The sequence below is a fragment of the Cryptomeria japonica genome, chromosome 4, assembly GCF_030272615.1.
Source record: "Cryptomeria japonica chromosome 4, Sugi_1.0, whole genome shotgun sequence".
Classification (NCBI taxonomy): Eukaryota; Viridiplantae; Streptophyta; class Pinopsida; order Cupressales; family Cupressaceae; genus Cryptomeria; species Cryptomeria japonica.
The window spans coordinates 14,217,329-14,236,448 of NC_081408.1; positions in this window are offsets into that span (position 1 = coordinate 14,217,329).

Sequence of the window (19,120 nt, forward strand, 5' to 3'; positions counted from 1 at the left end):
GACAAGAAAGATAACTTGTAAAGCATGAAATCATGAATTATCTGAAATAAGGATACACATAAACATCCCAAACACTCTCCCAAATCTGCAACCAATGATATGAACATACCAAAGCACAATGGATCAAACATCAGAACATTGTAACACTGAACACTAAAACACCAATTTTCATACCAGAATCCACAACTCGATCAAATCACCACATAGCATCATGAAATCAATAAAGAATGAAGTCTCTCTATTTGATTCAGCATAGCAAACATATAAACTAACCAGATCAACTCATTACAATCATTGGATCATCAAAGCAACTTTCTCCAACACCAAAACACAGGAGTATGCTGACATCAATGACAACAACATTTCCTAGCAGCAACAATATACAACAATCTCCCCCTTTGACATTGATGGCAACATATGAATGTGAAAACAATCAATGAAAAGGAATAAATCATCACTAGCTAACCACCCCTAACATCATGCACACAAAGCTCCAAAGATAAAATAGTTTTTCACATGCTTCTCTCTCTCTTTGACAACAATGCCAAAGACAATGAAAATAATTATATTATTCCTCTAAGAAGGACAATCTCTCCCCCTTAGGATAAACACACAAATCTGGACACTGAATCATTCACTAACTACTCCAGCTGAGTAGCAACACCAAATCATCAATCTGGATAAGGAGATGAGGCTCTAAAGTCCACCGGATTGATGCATCTCAATGCATCTAGTTCTCATCGGGAGGGGCAGAGACCCCTAACTTGTCTCTCAAATAGAAAATGTTTCTACAGGCAAAGGTTTAGTAAAAATATTTGCAATCGAATCCTTTGTAGATACATACTCTAGTTTGACTTCTTCATCACTAACAATCTCCCTCAAGAAATAATACTTAATTGATATATGCTTTGTTTTAGAATGCAGTACTGGATTCTTGGAAATATTAATAGCATTTGAATTGTCATAATTTATAATAGTAGGCTCATCATACATAATTATAATATCATTCAACATTTGCTTCATCCAAACTACCTGAGTATAGTTGCTAGGAGCATCAATGTATTCATATTCTACAATAGATAGAGATATAGCATCTTGTTTCTTACTCGCCCATGAAACCAACTTATTTCCCAAAAGGAAAGCTCCATCGGTAGTACTTTTTTGGTCATCAGCATCACCTACCCAATCAGCATCAGTATAGGCACATAACATGAAATAATCAATCTTTGGATACCATAAACCATAGTCAACTATCCCCTTCAAATATCTAAAAATCCTCTTCACAATAGTAACATGACTCTCTTTAGGATCAACTTGAAATCTAGCATAAAGACAAACAACATGCATAATGTTTGGTCTAGTCTAAATTAAGTATAGAAATCCACCTGGAAATATTAGTAGCACTTGAATTGTCATAATATATAACAGTAGCCTCATCATACATAATTCTAATATCCTTCAACATTTTGCTTCATCCAAACTACCTGAGTACAGTTGCTAGGAGCATCAATGTATTCAGATTCTACAATAAATAGAGATATAGCATCTCGTTTCTTACTCGCCCATGAAACCAACTTATTTCCCAAAAGGAAAGCTCCACCGGTAGTACTTTTTTGGTCATCAGCATCACCTACCCAATTAGCATCAGTATAGGCACATAACATGAAATAATCAATCTTCAGATACCATAAACCATAGTCAACTGTCCCCTTCAAATATCTGAAAATCCTCTTCACAGCAGTAACATGACTCTCTTTAGGATCAACTTGAAATCTAGCACAAAGACAAACAACATGCATAATGTTTAGTCTAGTCTAAGTTAAGTATAGAAATCCACCAACCATAGATCTATACAAAGTTTGATTAACTTTATGAGATTCATCATTCTTAAACAACTTGCATCCAATCACCATAGGAGTTCCATTTCTTCAACAATTCTTTCACATACTTAGATTGAGAAATGAAAGTACCTTTACCAATTTGTGTAATCTACAATCCTAAGAATAATTTTTGTAGACACCTAAAAATGTCTCATTAATTCTAGACTAATTATTCATCTATTTAATTAGGTAATTCTTTAGTTATTTGATTAAATTGACTATTTCTTCTTATCATCACCCTTTAACACTCCTAATTATCAAATTTCTATCATTTCATCATTTAATCAATTAACCCTATCTCAATTATTAATTAAATATCAATTATTTAATTAATTATGATTTATTCCTTAGTTAAATAATCTTTATTATTTAATTAATTCAATCTCCTAAGTTTAAATAATTTTATTTAAATTAATTAATTAAATTCATCCAATTCCCCAAATCATAATTCCAATTAATTCCAACTAATTTCATTAAATTTCTCCCAAATTCGAATTTCACTTCATTTCAATTAATTTCACATTTCACCAAATCTGAATTTCAATTAATTTCATGTGCATTTCAGCATTCGAATGACCAAATTCAAATCCAAATTGAAAAGAAAAATCAAATTCAATTTCAAAATCCTACAACACATCCTAAAATCAAAACTAATTGATCAAAGGAATTGTCTAATCAGTTAACTTAGTTAACTCATCAATCATCCTTTTTAACTCAAAATCAGTTTTTTAGGACTAATCCATCATTTTAGTCTTCTAATCCATCAATTTAGTTTTCTAATCCATCTATTCAGTCATCTCCCTAGTCTATTCAGTCTACTGATGAATCAAATGAATTTACTAGCCAATCTATTTAGTTCACTCTCCAGTCAATCTTGTTAACAAATCAATCAAATGAGTTAACAAATCAATCATGACTAGTTCATTGATCAATCAATTTCAGTTATCTATCAATCAACACTTGAGTTCTATTTCTCACCCCCTTTGTGTTGAAAATCTATATAAACATCATTTTCTCAGTTCAAACTAGAATCACAGAATCATAGTCTTCAAAATTGTTCTTCATCTTATGTAGGAAATTAAGTGCAATACCTGAGAGCCACCTACATCAACAACAATAGAGAAGAGAAATGGAAGCCTTTCTATTTCAATTGAGGAGTTTTAGATAGATCATTCTTTCAATTCAATTGACTTTGCATTATTTCATTGTCATTTAGGAGTAATAGTGATTAGATTAGAGTTGTGATTCACTCTTTGATATCTGATTATGTCATTTACACTAAATTTATCCCTAGAAACATTTGGTGAACCTAATGTGAATCATTCTAACCTTCATTTTATGTTTTGACTGATTTTTTAGATCTATACATACACAAGAATCTTCAGTTTGCAATTACATATGCTGAAATTCGCAATTGCTAATAAAAGTTCGCAATTGCTAAAATAGCTCGCAATTGACTTAAAGGGTTGCAAAATTGAAAAAAATCTTGTTATTTCTTTATTATGCGATCTTGCGCACCTAACCTAGAAAAATCATTAAATTTAGGAGATTTCCTTTTTTTGCATAAAATGGTTCTAACCCAATGACAGGAAAGGTGACTTTCAAAATTTCAGGTCCAAGGAAGGCAAAACAACATAGGAGACAACAAAGGGCGTATCAAAGGCTCTTAAAGGCGGAAAGGGAGCTCCGTGAAATCAAAGAAAAAGAGGAGATTGCTCAATATCATAGAAATAGCCACTGTTTCTTAGCGACGTACAAATTTTATGATGATATTGATGTGATGGCTTGAGTGGTGTGGGATAATATTATTGCAGAATAATCCTTCTATCTGTAGACATCTAAAAATGGTCAACGCTTGTGGAGTCATACTTTAACATTTGTGCATTGCCTTATTTTAGGGTTCTTGCATCGCATTAACATTTCTTCTATGTTGCGCACTTGGTCTTTATCATTTGCGAGCATCGAGTCCTTCTTCTGCATTCCTCATTTTTATCGCTTTTGAATTAGGTCTTGTCAATAACAATCTCCAGTCATGATTTCGGTTGATCTTGTCAATCGCTTATCAATTTGTCAATCTTGTCATTTTGCGATCGATTCGTCATCGATCCTTGTCCTTTTCAATCATGTCAATTTGGATCGCTTAGTCATTGTTCCTCATCAATTGGCACCTATCAATTTGATCTCCTTGTCAATCTTGGTCAATTTGTCATTGATTTTTGTCAACCAATCTCAATCATTTATCAACATTGGTCCTTTGCCAATCAAAATCATGATCGAACCTACATTAATTTCTTGTTGTCTTGACCTAATTCCTTGTCCTCTTATTTCTAGGGTTTTATGATTTGTTCATTTAATCATTTTCTTCTTCTTTGTGGGTTAAATAAATCTATTTATTTAGTCCTAGGTCTCTTTCATGAATTAATTAATGGATGAAAACCTATTAATTAATTCGCCTAATTTCTATTTCATCTTTTTCATCAATTTTCTAATTTGCTAATTTCTCCTAATTCCTAATTTCTATTTCTCCTATTTTCTTTAATTTTTCTAATATTTCCCCTAATTTCATTCCTTCATTTTCTCCTATGTTTATGCTTCCACTTGCCATAATTTGTCATAATTTGTCATGCATTTTGCATAGCAACTTGTCATAATTTTTCATAATTTGTCATACTCCTTGCATAGAAAATTGTCATTTGTCATAATTTTGCCATTCTTGATTTGAATTTCCTTTCAAATCTCTTCATGCTAATCTTGTCCTCTCTCCAATTTGTCTATAAATTGGATGATTTTCTTCAATGAAAGGAGGTATTATTCACATTTTTTCGAGTAACCTTATGCCACAAATTTCATCAACAACTTGCTTTCCACTTGCAAATGCACTTTGTAGGTGAGAACAACATCAAATTGGAAGGTGAAAGAAGAACAATGGAGCTACATGAAGGAGATATCTGCATTTGGTTTGCTTTGATTTCATTTTGAATATCTCGTCTTCATGTTTTCATTGATTAGATTAGGATTATTTTCATTGCAGTTTTAGGTTTTGTGGTTGTCCTAATTGTTATTTGCTTTGATGCATTCCAATGATCTTCCTCCTTGTCAAGATCAAATTATTCCTTTAAATCCTCCACAAGATCCTTTTGTTCCTCCATCTCCTTGTCTTAATGCTCCATATACACTCCAAGATCGCATTTCTTTTGATGATCCCATTATTTCTCCCATTCCTTCTCTTGAAGAGACTGTCATTGAACCATGTCCACTACACAATCCTAGTCCCCCTCATGATCCCAATCCCTCTCATGATTCTAACATGTCAGTGCAAGATGTTCATGAACCCTCGACATGCATAATGGGTTCTTCCACTTTGGTGCAATCCGATCCACTTCATGATCTCATTATTTCTCTCATATCATATCCACCTCATAATGGACTCACATCTTCTTCCCAAAGAAAAGAGTATCCTACAAGTCAAAATATTCATAAAGACAAAGGAGTAGGTCTCCATAAGCAAGAATCCCTTCATGTTAAAGAAAATATTAAGGGTCATGGCCTTAGTGAAATTCCTCAAGACATGGGTACCCCTACTAAATCCAAGATTCCTTCAAAATCCAAACATATCTCTTCCCCTTTATCCCTTCCATCCATCTTATGTCCTTATATCCCTTCGTCCTCTATGCAAGGTCAGCAAAAGCACACATCCTTGAGTAAATTTCATCAATGCAAAAGAACTCCATTTCATTCATATCCATCCATTCACTCCTTTCCCCCTCCAAGCAATTTGGATGCCAAGTATAAAATTCATAAGTCTAGAAATCCACATGTATTCAAGGATCAACATGTCCAATATAATCGACATGTCAAAACAAAGAAAAAATTGATCTATAAAGAAAAAGAAATATCCAAAAGGCCACAAAGCCCACTGAGCAAAATAAAGCAAAGTCAAAATATGTATGGGTTCCTAAATCCCTTGTGTTGGTAATGCACTCCAAGGAACCACAAAAGCATGAAAAATAAAAAACCATGTGGATCCCTAAGCAACTCCTTGAAGCACAAAAGCCTAAAGAAACATCCAACTTGGCATCCAAAGTTGCTATTCCTCCATCCAACCCTCTCAAATTTGTTCCTCCATCACCTTCTTCATCCATTTTGGGCCCTTATGTCCCAAAATCCCAAGTTATTCCTCCATCCAAATCTCACAAATCCCTAGCTATTCCTTCATCAAAATCTCCATATCCAAAACCCACTTTTCCTCCATCAGTCCATCACCCCTCAAGGTGTGTGCCAATGTCAATCTTGCCAACATTTCTATCCACTCAAGAACAGTTTTTCCAATACCCTATCCATTATAAAATGCATATTTTCCATCCTTTGATCCCTTTGATCCAATCCTTTACATAAATCCTTGCCTTAGTTTCATCTTATTTTCCATGTCCTTATCCTACCAACGTCTTTGAGCATACTTTTAAAGGTCATGGTCCATTCTTTTAAGGCTACTATCCTTAAAAAAAAAAAAAGATGCTTAAGTCCTTCTTCCATCCCCTATCATGTGTCCATCTTCTATTGAAAAAGTCAAAATACAAATAAAATAAAAAAGAAAGAAATAAAGTAAAGCAAAAATAATTCGTCCACTGGTGAAAACTTGGCAAACAGGCGCCTTGGGCAAGTACCGTGATGGAAACCTGGCAAACAAGCATCATGCGTAATCTATGAACTTCTTGCATATCGTACTTGGGGACAGGTTTTATCCTATCATATCCTTTTGTCCTTCATTGTTCCATTATCCTATCGCACCCCTATCATTACCCTTCATATCCTATTGTCCCTCATGTCCATTTCCTCTTTCCACCTTTGATCTTGACAAGGCTGAGGAACATCATGAGCATCATGCATCTTGTTTGTAGCTTTCAGTCTATCATAGCTTTTGGTATTTTTCCATTTTCTTATTATAACCTTTCATCCATATTCCCTAGCTTATTGCAACTTTCTGCCACTATCCCTTAGTCTACCCCAATCTTCAGTCCATGTCCCTTATCCATTCTTGGTCTTGCTTATCCTATCCATATCTTATCACTATCAATACACTCTATTTCATTCCTTGATCTTGATCTGACATAAGGATGCAAAATTTCAACATGGTTTCAAAAACCTCTTCACATGTCCCTCATGCCATGTCACTGCTTTACATTGTCATATCCAGTCTCTTGTCCCATCACGCAATAGCCCTTGAAAATTGCATCCGTATTGTCTCCATGATAAAAGGCCTTTGTCTTCCCTCTATCCACCAACATTTTAGCAAGCCTATTTATTCACCTGTCATATTCCTTTCCTTGCTAGACATTGGGGGCGAAAATCCCTAAAAATCAAATAATGTCCTGAAAAAATCCAAAAAAATCAAATAATGTCCTGAAAAAAAAAAAAATCCAAAAAAATCACATAATGTCTTGAAAAAATCCCTAAAAAAATAAGTCAAATAAAGTCTTGAAAAACGAAAAAAAAATTGTAAAAAACTCAAAATTCCTACAAAGTGAAAAATATCAAAATCCAAAAACAATTTCTTTAGCATTTTGCATTTTGTCCATAAATATCCCCTTTGTGCATAGACAGATTGTTGAGCATACATCCAATGATAATCGATCAAACATTTGTGTAGACAAAAAACAGCTAACATGTTACAACATTGTGCTTTAATGAAATCACGCATTAACAAATGAACTATTCGACCAAGCAAACATTCAACCTCATCACAGTTGTCATATCAATCAAACTAGCATCAACATTACCATTGGTCCTTGTCAACATTATCATGAGTCTTATACAGGGTGTGGTATACTCGAAACCAAATTGTGTCTTGTCTTAGACGGGGTACCGCATTCCCTGAAACCAGACAACATGATCATTCTTGTTTTCCACTTTTGACAATGACGATCAGACTGTTTGTTTGACTTGGTTGAATTTGTGCGTCTTATCTTTTTACTAATTTATCTTTGGCTTCGATCATGTTCCTATGTTGCTCGATGATGTCACTAAGTGATTTAGAGTGACTGGGATAGTTCATGGTCCCTTTCCTTTTTTTTTGTTGTATTTGTTGTTTGTGGAATATTTGTCACAAACTGGGGCAACTATATCATTGGGTGTCTGTGATAAGTACGTTCGCTTTGTGGACGCCGTACATACCTTGACCCTTGATGTATGCACCCTAGGATGCTTCACTCATTCTTTGTGTGCGATGTGTCTATCTTTTGCAAAAGGGGTTGCGTTCCAGCTCTGGCCTTCAATGCCATGATGCTCTGCATCCGCTTTGCTACAATAAATAAAGGTTCTCACCTACTTATGTGCATTTGTGAAAGCAAGTTTTCCTTCATCTCTAACTGTCCTCTGTCTAATTTCTTCTTACTAACATTTCTTCCATCAGTCTTGGTAGTCTGTTTGATCCATTCGAACCTATCGTCTTCCATCATTCTTATCGATCACTTGGCCTCTTTTCTGGATTTTTTCAGCCAATTCCTCAAGGGGGCATGCATATGTCATTGTTATTGTCTGGGGCATTTTCATTATTGTTCTTTGAAACAATGCTTAAAATCACATTGTCTCAAAGAGGGGCAAAATGTAGACATCTAAAAATGGTCAATGCTTGTGGAGTCATACTTTAACATTTGCGCATTGCCTTATTTTAGGGTTCTTGTCTTGCATTAACGTTTCTTCTATGTTGCACACTTGGTCTTTATCATTTGCAAGAATCAAGTCCTTCTTCTGCATTCCTCATTTTTATCGCTTTTGAATTAGGTCTTGTCGATAACAATCTCCAGTCATGATTTTGGTCGATCTTGTCAATCTCTTATCAATTTGTCAATCTTGTCATTTTGCGATGGATTCATCATCGATCCTTGTCCTTTTCAATCATGTCAATTTGGATCGATTAGTCATTGTTCCTCGTCAATTGGCACCTATCAATTTGATCTCCTTGTCAATCTTGGTCAATTTGTCATTGATTTTTGTCAACCAATCTCAATCATTTATCAACATTGGTCCTTTGCCAATCAGAATCATGATCAAACCTACATTAATTTCTTGTTGTCTTGACCTAATTCCTTGTCCTCTTAATTCTAGGGTTTTATGGTTTGTTCATTTAATCCTTTTCTTCTTCTTTGTGGGTTAAATAAATCTATTTATTTAGTCATAGGTCTCTTTCATGAATTAATTAATGGATGAAAACCTATTAATTAATTCACCTAATTTCTATTTCATCTTTTTCCTCAAATTTCTAATTTGCTAATTTCTCCTAATTCCTAATTTCTATTTCCCCTATTTTCTTTAATTTTTCTAATATTTCCCCTAATTTCATTCCTTCATTTTCTCCTATGTTTATGCTTCCACTTGCCATAATTTGTCATAATTTGTCATGCATTTTGCATAGCAACTTGTCATAATTTTTCATAATTTGTCATACTCCTTGCATAGCAAATTATCATTTGTCATAATTTTGCCATTCTTGATTTGAATTTCCTTTCAAATCTCTTCATGCTAATCTTGTCCTCTCTCCAATTTGTCTATAAATTGGATGATTTTCTTCAATGAAAGGAGGAATCAATCACATTTTCAATCAATCAACCACGCTTCTAGTATCCTTATGCTGCAATTTTCCTCTTGTCATCTTTCTTGCTTTCATACTTTGCTCTTGCACTTGTAGGTGAGATCCACAAACAAGATAATTTGAAGGAGAAAGAAGGACAATGGAGGTCAATTGAAAGAGACATTGGTGATGATTTTTCATTTATTTTGAATGTCTTATTTTCAATTCTTCTATTGATTGTAATAGGATTTTATTTCATTGCAATTTAGCTTTGTGGTTAGCTAATATTTATTGCTTTAATGCATTCCATTTTCCTAGTTACACTATCTTTTGTCTTTTTTCTGTTATTTTTTGAAAAATTCAATATATATATATATATATTTTACTAATGAGCAATTGATCTTATATCAATTCGCAATTGATCAATCATCACATTGTAATTGCTTAAAACATAATTCGCAATTGAACTAACATGAATTTGCATTTTCTCTATAGGTAAGTTGCAATTGTTAGATTAGATTTTTATCTTTCTGTCCTAGTTCAGTTCTAGTTTTTATCAAAATTTCTTTATGTCTATAAAAAGACAGAGCTTTGTAATTGGAAAATTAGGCTGGATAGCCCACCATGTGCTTACTAACATCATTTTTTGCAGGGGTAGCTTAGAAACATTTCAATTTGGTGCTAATAAAATAAACCACAAATAAACTTGTCTTATGTTTAACAATTGCTATGAAAGTTAAAATTGAACCCCATGCTTTTTTTGGAGCAACAGATCCAAATAGATTAGAAAATCATTGCGATAAAAGGTTAAAAAGAACTCTTGTTTTTTGTGTTTTCGAAGGGATAGGTATTATGCTCTCCTCTTCAATGGGTGATCAAAAAGCCAGACTCTCTTCTTTCATGCTTTCCTTTATTTTTTGCAATTAAGTCCTTTAGAAGGCCTACCCTCCCGAGTTGCCCTTAGGGTGCCATTAAGATCGGTGAGAGGGGAACGACCTACGTGGCAACGACTAAAGCCAAATAATCTAAGCCACTATAAATAAATGTGTATGTGATGAAAATCATATGCGATGAGTGTTACATGTTGTCATAACAGTGTTATACCTCCCTCAGTGCATATACGATACATTAAAATCTGTAGAGTGTAACCTCTACAGATTGGGAGACCTCCCTCAATGGAGTGTAAAACACTGTTGATTGTGACCACTCGAATGAAACCCTTTCTAAACGCCTTAGAAATTAGAAGCTGAACTGATTCAGTAACCAGACATTTGTTTTATCCAAGTGCAAGAGTGGGGAAGAATTTGCCCCCAAGACACTCACCATATATCTCCTAGGATAACGGACCAATTGAGGAGCAATCTTCTTTGATCTAATTTTTGGAAAAAGGCAAAAAAATGGGCGCACCCTAGGGTGTGACAGGGTTGTTTGAGCTGACGGAGTATCAAGATGTGGGTTGTGGTAGTACTTGTGACCTTTTGACCTTAGGAGAGTCTATCTGATATGATATCAAATTACCCCAATATATCAAAAATAAAATGATATCTTGAGAAAGATCCCAACATTCATAGAAATTTGAAAAAAAATCCTTAAACAATTGTTCTTTTCATGGTTTTATTCTTTTGATGTTATTGTTGTGTCCTTTGCTACACTTCGACAAATTCAAATATTGTAGGAAATAAATCAAAACCTCAACAAAGTCAAGCTTTAGTGTTCAACAAGATCAATCAAAACCTTAACAAAGTTTCAGTGTTCAACAAGACCAAACAAAACCTCAACAAAGTTGAGTGTCAACATTAACATGAACGTCAAATCCAAACCTTTGCACAAATTCAAAGATGATATACATGTTTCTTTCAAGTGATCTTAGGTCCTAGGAAATCAATTCATGCATAAGTACCATTAGAATCATCACACAAGGTCTTGGCACAATTCATTTCATCAAGTTTTCATTTACTCACTTAAAATTTAGTGTTGCATTAGAGTATAGGAATCATACCTAAGTACATGGTATTAGAGGAGACAGAGAATTTCCAATCTAACAACCCAATCTTGGGCCAAACAATGACCAATTAGAAATAATTGATGGTTTGGATAACCTCACTTGGGAAGTAAGAGTCAATCATGCCCAATTTGACACAGTTGAGGCCGTCATAGATGATGAAATATAAAGTTTGTTCGTCTTGATAAGAAACTAAGGAAAAAGATACAAAGAGTAGCTTAGAAAAAAACCATTAGACAATTGGTATAAAAGACCATAGCAACATTTCTGAAACCTTGTTAAAAAGCAAAGTATCAATCACGTCTAGGGTCTGCATAATCTACATAGTAGTCTTCAATGTATGGGTCTAAAAGGAAACGATAAATTCCCATTTGAGCAACCCGATCTTGGGCCAAACAACGTTCAATTAGAAATAATTGATGGTTTGAATATCCTTACTGAGGAATTAATAGTTGATCAAGATCAATACGACATAGTCCAAGTTGTCATAGATGATGAAGTTCGGAAGTTAGTACAAATAGACATAGACCTCGAAAATCAAATCAAAGAAGATGCAAAATTAGAAGCTTTTCGGTAATATGCTAAAAATATTGTGTTCAAATTTTGGAATCCTCAATAGCAAGTCATCATTTATAGATTGCATTGTCTGTACTTTAGTCTTTAGGAAGTCATATAAGCATACTTAGCTACATTTAAGTGAGTCTTTCATACACATCTTAGAAATTCAAGATCACTTTGGAACAATATCCATGCCATTAACGCATGCTCAAAAGGAAAAACACTAGATGGATCCTAAAAATGACCCCTTGGTTAACCCCACATGGAATATGGATCTATCCACACAACAACAAATACATGGTCACACACCCACAACACTGTCAACAAACACAAACATGATGCCTTCCATTCATGAAATATAACATAATTTGACAAAATAAGAATTGGAAGCAGCCCAAGAAGATCCTGCGACACTTATGATTCTCAACGCTCTCATCAATAATGATAGAGACATATATCTCACTCTCTTAGTCTAGAATGGGGCCAAGTTACCTCTAGGGGTAGAAATTTTAGTGATATTACCATAGGGTGTGACATTGAATCAAAATATACCTCAAATTCTTATTGCAACACAGACTCAAGCAATAGTTGCTACATCAACACAAGGTATATCTCAAAGTGCCCATATGGCTACAACCTTAGCACAGTCAATAGTGGCATCAACAAGTACCAATCTTACATCTCTAATAATGTCCAGCATGATGATGCAAGCTACAATGGCTCACAACACTACTTTGATAAATATAACTCAACCCTCAGTTTCAATTGGTTCCACCAACAGTAGCCAGAATGTGAATCAAGGGACAACTAGCTCAGCTCAGCCTAATGTTAGTCGACAATTTGCATACTTTACACCACCTAGTGGAACTTATGGTGCACAATTACATGGTCAATTTACATTACAACAAGCTCAAAGGTACACCAAAACTATCCCTTTTGTGGGAAACACTCATCAAGTCAATACACCATTGACCGAAATAGAGATCCTGACTCAACAAATGGAGAATCTTCAAAAAAAATGGCTAGCATGCAAGCAGTTAATGATAAAAAGAGCTACACAATGGAGGACCTTTGTCTGTATCCTTTAGATAGAAAGTTATACATGCCACCATTTCCCCCACATTTTGAAACTCCAAAGTTTGACAAGTATAGAGGGAAAGGTGATCCTCGAGATCATGTCAGAGAATTACTCATGGCATGTATTGAAGTATCCCACGGTGATAGATACTTAATAAGGCTATTTTCCAAAAGTCTTGGATGGACAACATTGGAATGGATTTCACACCTTCCACCCAAAATTACTTCGTGGGGAGAATCAACTGAGTTATTTATATCCAACTTTGCATTCAACATAGATAATCCAATTACCCTAATGGATTTATGTGAAACAAAGCAAAAAGAAGGTGAAACTTATGCCACATTATTGCAAATATGGAGAGGCCTATACCACAGATGTCTTAGTCACATCCCTGAAGCTGAGAAAGAAGACATTTTCAATTAAAATCTTGTGCCTCCAATCAAGTATCCATTGCAAATACAATGCCTGAAATTTTTTAAAGACATAACAAAAAAAGGGATCAAGTGTGAGAGACGCCTGTTAGAATAAGGGATACTGAAACACCACAAGGATAGTGGACCAACCACTAGTACAAACAATGAAAGGCCAAAATTTTGGTCTAGGAACAAAAATGTCACAAATGATGGAGTTGTTGATGCACATGTTGTAAACAAAGCTCAACCAATAGTATCTCTACAAGGACCAAATGATTTTGCCAATAAGAACCAGTCTTAGACAAACAACACCAATGCACTACAATCAAATAATCCAAGGTCACCAAGGATAGGCACACCCAGAAGAAACTTTACATCCCTTGGTGAACCTATTGAATCAACACTAAAAAATTTGATATAGAGTAATGCCATAACTTTACCAAAATCCAGGCCATATGAACCAGGTCCATTCAATCCTGCTTACTAGAATGACAATAATTTCTATGAATATCACTACAATAAGGGTCACAAGATAGCAAGTTACTACAAATTGAAGAACCTCATCCAAGATCTCATTGATCAAGGTGACATTATTGTGGATACCAATAAGGCACCAAACACAGGTCATGCCATTTTTAAGGATCCTTTCATCAAACATGACAAAGGAAAGGCTTCTAGTTCTAATGCACAAAATAATACTTCCAACTATAGCAATGTCGCATTTGACTATGTCATAAACACACTAAGTGTAGGAGATGAAATGGTGGCAAAAATCATAGTGAATCATAAAAGCAAAGATTGTGTTGTTATCACTAGAAGATCAAAGGTCACATTACAAGGGGTACCTTCAAATCCCCCTTCAATAACTAGCAACTCAATAGGGTGGATTAGTTGAAGCGAACTCCAACCCAAATTTCATTATTTGAGTTATTGCACATCTCATTAACTCATAGGGTAGTCCTAGACAAATCCTTACAAGATTCAGTTGCTATAGATATTGATGAGAACACATTCCAATCCATAGTTGGAAACTTGGAAGCTTCAAAGGTCACAATCACTGAACGCGATGTACCGATAGACCAATTTATGCATAATGATCCCTTGCACTTAGAATCTTTTATTCACTGAAAGAAGGTTCAAAGAGTACTTATAGATGGTGGAGTTGGCCTTAATATGTGCACAATACATTTGATCAAAGCTTTGGGATATTCTAAACATTATATTAATTTTGCCAAGAGAATCAATATCAAAACCTATGATGACAAGGAACGCCCCTCTAAGGGTGTGGTGACTTTACTAGTACAAGTGGGACCAGTTACAATAGGCATCACCTTTCAAGTCCTAGACAAAGAATTGGGGTGCAATATGTTGTTAGGTCACCCATGGATACATACCATGTAAGAAGTACCATCAACTTTTTACCAATGTGTGAAGTTCCCATACAAGGCATAGAGATCACTGTCCATGGTGACCCAAACCCTTTTCAACACTGTAATTATTTAAGGGCAAGCACAAATAATCAAGTACCAAACAATCAAGAGGCCCAATTCACTTACAAATGGAATTATTATCAATCAGAGAAACAAATAAAAATACACCAACCACATCTTCTTTGCAGATTAAGGAATTTGGTTGTGGATAATATTCCATTTTGAGTACCTCAAATGGCAAACAATCATCTTTTTCTCCCAAGTCTTTTGGAAAGCCTCAGACCACAACAATGAAGCAAGATAAAGGAAAAGAGATAGTGAAGTACTCAGATTCATGCTCTTTCATTAGATGGGGAGACTTACAAGAAGAGTTTCTAAATGAAGATGTCAATCACTAGATAGACAAAGAAGAAGATGACATGATAGTACCCAGGTTACCTCTACATCAATATGGCAATGACTTCAAGATGTTACAAAAACATGGGTATGATGGCACCATGGGATTGGGACTAGAAAAGAAAGGAATATTAGAACCTTTTTTGCCACATGAAAACCCAAAGAATCAAGGTTTGGGATATAAACATGTGTTGTAAATAACAAAAACCAGGCAACATACATTAGATATATTGAACAAGCCTAGGTTACCCTCATAATACATACCTTAGAATTAGTCATCGACAAGAATATATTCCTCTTCATCTCAAAAAAGAAAGAGAGCACCAACATCTCCTATTATGGAATCAGAAGGTGAAGACATGAGGAAACTTCTACAAAAAACTAGCAAAAAGTCATCTAGCAATACAGTACCTAAAACATCTGCACAAGAAAACATGGTAGCAGATATAGGCTTAACACCAACAAATGAGCCAAATCCTCAGTTGTTGTCATTAATTTTTCCAAGGGAAACAACTCCAGCTCCTCCATTTGAGTCAGGTGAAGAAATAATGCAAAGACTGATACCAGTCTTAAGAAGGGTATCCACAATACAAAGAAGATCCACTAATATGCAACAAATTTAGTTACAAGAACAAGAGCAGATGAGTGACACATAATCAGAAAGTGAAACATACATAGAAAGTGTCACAGATTCTCATGACTATGAATTCCCATCTAATAATGAATACAAGCCACCACCAATTTATGATGAGGACACATCAAATAATAACCAAGTATGCATGGTATTAGGATCTTCTGCGATAGCAGGGAACAAAGACTTACCCCTTATACATCCATATTTGACTGACTAGGGGAAAAAAGGAAATCCATAATTAGATTGGTTTCAAAATGATGAGGCCATAGCTGAATTCTTGGGTGCAAGGGACAAACTCCCTTATAATGATCACAAGGTTGGATTTATAATAGATTTAGACATAACTGCATATTTCGATGAAGCAAGCTCCTCTCCTAATCAAGACAATGATAATAAAGAAGAACACATTCCTCATAAATTAATGGATGCTCTACCTATTGATAAAGAACAATCAACATTATTGGTAGAAGAAACTGAGGAAATCATTGGTGATACTAAGAAAGTTCGTAACATTCACCTAGTAAAATCCCTAAATCTGATAGAAAAAGAGAAATTTGTCAAATTATTTACTAAAAGACCAATCAATTTTGCATGGTCTTATGCAGATATGCTTGGATTAGATCCTGAATTGGTCTTACATTTTTTCCATTTATTCTAGGAGTAAAACCACATAAGCAGAAGCTCAGGAAGATGCACCCTCACATAGCCTTGTTAGTCAAAATTGAGCTACAAAAATTGTTAGATGTGGATTTCATTAGGCCCATAGACTATGTTGAATGGATTTAAAATCTAGTCTTGGTATCCAAGCATACTAGAGGTATCTGGATCTTCACCGACTTCATAGATCTCAATAAGGCTTGCCTAAAAGATGACTTTCCACTCCCTAACATAGACATCATAGTGGACTTGACTACTGGAAATGAAATTCTATCACTCATGGATGGTTTTTATGGTTATAATCAAATCAAAATTGCACTAGAAGACCGACTTAAAATAGCATTGACTTATCCATGGGGAATATATTGCTGGAATGTGATGCCATTCAGCCTTAAAAATGCGGGTGCCACTTATAAAAGGGAAATGACCACCTTATTCCATGACATGATACACATAATCATGGAGGAAAATGTAGAATACTTGCTAGAAAATTCCAACACAAGGGATAGTCATCTAGACATATTGGCTAAGATCTTTGATAGACTTGATCAATATAATGTAAGACTCAATCTAAAAAAATGTATCTTTGGAGTAACGTCCGGAAAAATCTTGGCCTTCATTGTATCCAAATGCGACATTGAGATAGATCCAGAGAAAGTGAAAGCTATTTTAGACATGCCATCACCTACTATGCTTAAGCAACTTAGAAGTCTGCAAGGCAGATTATAGTCCATAAGGCATTTCATTACCCAATTGGCAAAAAAGTGCCAACCATTTCAACATCTTTTAAAGAAAGGTGTCACATTAAAATGGACACAACAATGCCAAGAGGCATTCAAGACACCAAAATAATATCTTTTGTCCACACTGATCTTGGTTCCACCCATGCATGGGAAACCACTACTCATGTATATAGCTGCAACAAACTCCTCCTTAGGTGCTCTCCTAGCACAACGTGATGAACAAGGAAAAGAGAGAGTTGTCTACTACATCAGTAGAACACTCATTGGATATGAACTCAACTACACACCAATAGAAAGAGCATGTCTTGTAGTAGTTTCTGCATCACAAAAACTGAGACATTATATGTTGAGTCATAAAGTACAGCTCATTGCACAATTTGATCCACTCAAGTACTCGGTGAATAAAACAGCACTAACCAGAAGACTTGCAAAGTGGGTTATGATACTTAGTGAATTTGACATTGAATATATCAATAAAAAATCCATAAAAGGAAAAATCATAGTAGATCAACTTGCAAAGGCACCCCTACAAGATAGTCATCCAATGGTGATAGATTTTCCAGATGAATTGGTATTTGCATTATCAGCACAAACAAACTAGAAATTATTTTTTGATGGTTCACATACAAGTCATGGAGCAGGAGTAGGAATTCTATTCATAACTCCTCAAGGAGATTCAATTCCCAAATCATTCAAGATTAGCTTCCCTTGCACCAATAACATTACTGAATATGAAGCCTTGATGGTAGGACTATGCACTGCACTACAATGGAAGATCAAGGACCTACAGGTCTTTGAAGACTCACAACTTATTATTAATCAAGCCAACAATGATTAAAATACAAAAGAAGATAAGATAACACTGTACAAACAATTGGTGGAAGGATACAAGCAACACTTCACCAATGTAACATTTGTATAGATACCGAGGGTGCAAAACAAGGCAGTAGATGCAATGGCAATGGTAGGATCTCACTTGGATATGCCAAATGATGGAACTCACTTTGAATTTCAAGTGGAACAACTCATTGTCCCAGCTTATGAAATACCATCCACTGAATATGTATGTATGATAATAGGACCTGAGTCCTCATGATACAGATATATATATGCATACCTTCATGATCAATATATACCTCCCAATCTTTCATGAAATCAAAGGAAGGCACTCATTTGACAATTGTCAAAACATTCAATTATTGCTAATACTTTCTACAGAAAAAGTGTAGATAGCACCTTACTTAGATGCCTTAATATTGAGGAGGCACAAATTGCCCTGAAAGAAGTTCATGATGGCATATGTGGTGCACATTCTTCTGCACCCACTCTAGCAAAAAATATTGTTGCAAACGGGTTATTATTGGCCTACAATGGAAAAGGACACTTACAAGTATGTCCAAAGATGCAAGAAATGCCAAATACATGGGAACCTGATTCATGTACCTGCTCAAGATCTTTATCCAATAACATCACCATGTCCATTTTCACAATGGGGATTAGATCTTGTAGGGAAAATAAATTGTACCTCCTCCAATGGACATAAATTTATCCTCACAGCTACAAAATATTTCACAAAATGGGTTGAAGAAATCCCGATGACTTTCACAACAGGAAAGCAAATAGATAAATTCATTTTGAATTATATTATTTGCAGCTATGGAGTGCCCATGTGCATTTTAACTGATAATGGATGACCCTTCAAAAATCAAGAAGTGGGTGAACTTTGCGAATAATTTAACATCTAGCAATGTTTTACGACACC